Source organism: Protobothrops mucrosquamatus, unplaced genomic scaffold (assembly GCF_001527695.2).
Source record: "Protobothrops mucrosquamatus isolate PMUCROS unplaced genomic scaffold, P.Mucros_1.0 scaffold8236, whole genome shotgun sequence".
Classification (NCBI taxonomy): domain Eukaryota; kingdom Metazoa; phylum Chordata; class Lepidosauria; order Squamata; family Viperidae; genus Protobothrops; species Protobothrops mucrosquamatus.
This window is the reverse complement of record NW_015394032.1, coordinates 1-1,546: the sequence shown is the minus strand read 5'-3', so window position 1 is coordinate 1,546 and position 1,546 is coordinate 1.

Below are 1,546 nucleotides of genomic sequence, written 5' to 3'. Positions count from 1 at the left end.
ATACAATCCTTGGTTGTATAAATAAGAGTGGTAGAATTAAAATCACAAGAAGTATTAGGCTGATAAAGAGAAAGTAAATTAGTAAGACCACACTTGAAACAATGCATCCAGGTTTGGTCACAACATTACAAAACATCACCACCAGATGGATTTATAACTAGCTGACAAACTGTAGTCCTTAATGGTACTACATCTACATTGAGGGAAGTAAACAGTGGGGTACCACAAGGTTCTGTTTTAGGCCCAGTATTCTCAAAATCTTCATAAATGACTTAGATGAGGGAATAAAAGGGGAAGTCATCAAATTTGCAGATGACACTAAGCTGGCAGGAATAGCCAACACCCCAGAAGTCAAGCTGAGGATCCAAAAAAACCTTGACAGACTTGAACAATGGGCCCTATCCAACAACATGAAATTTAGTGTGGAGAAAAGAAAGGTTTTACACGTAGACAGAAAAATCCAAAGGTGCAAATACAGATTAGGCGAAACCTGGCTCAAAAACAGTTAACTGTGAGAGGGACCTTGGAGTCCAGTGGCAAATCACTTAAACATGAACCAGCAGTGTGCAAAAGCTTCCAAAAAAGCAAATAAAATCCTTGGTTGTATAAACAAGAATGGTAGAATCAAAATCACAAGAAGGATTAGTACAGCTTTATAAAGAGCAAGTAAATTAGTAAGACCACACCTGGAATACTGCATCCAGATTTAGTCACCACATTACAAAACAGATATTGAGACCCTGCAAAAAGGGCAAAGAAGAGGAACTAAAATGATTAAAGGCCTGGAGACAAAAACATGTGAAGGACAGTTGCAGGAATAGTTTATGGCCAGTCTAGAGTAAAGATGGACTGGGGGTGACATGACAACAGTATTCCAATATTGGGGGGGGGGGGCTGCCACAAAGAAGAGAGGATCCACCTGTTTTTCAAAGCACTTGAAGGTAAAAAAAGAAACAATGGATGGAAACTAATCAAAGAGAAAAGCAATCTGGAACTAAGCAGAAACTTCCTAACAGTGAAAACAATTAAACTGTGGAACAGCTTTGCCTTCAGAGGTTGTTGGTGCTCCATCACTGGAGGCTTTTAAGAAGAGACTGGACAGCCACCTGTCTGAAATGGTATAGGGTCTCCTTGTGGAGAAAGGGGTTGGACTAGAAGACCTCCAAGGTCCCTTCCAGCTCTATTCTGATTGATAAAACCCACCAAGGGGCTGCCACCTCACAGCCTCTTCATGGCAAAACAAAGAAAATAATGATTTTTTTCAGATTCTGCCCAGCTTTGTAGAAACAGAAGAAAAAGAATTAGAATAAAATCAAAGAATATTCATCCCTCTCTATTTAGATTAAGCAGAAAGAAAGTGGATCTTTTCTGGGTTGGGAGAACATGCGCTCAATTCAACCAATTTAAACTTTTCTCCCCCTTAAACCAACTCCCCCCCCATTGAAGGGAGAAGTTCTTTCTTTCCATTGCCCCATATTCCCCCCCCCCACGAATCCTTAAAAAGAAAAGCCCCCCCCCTTTCCCTCCCTGGGGCGAGCCCCCCCCC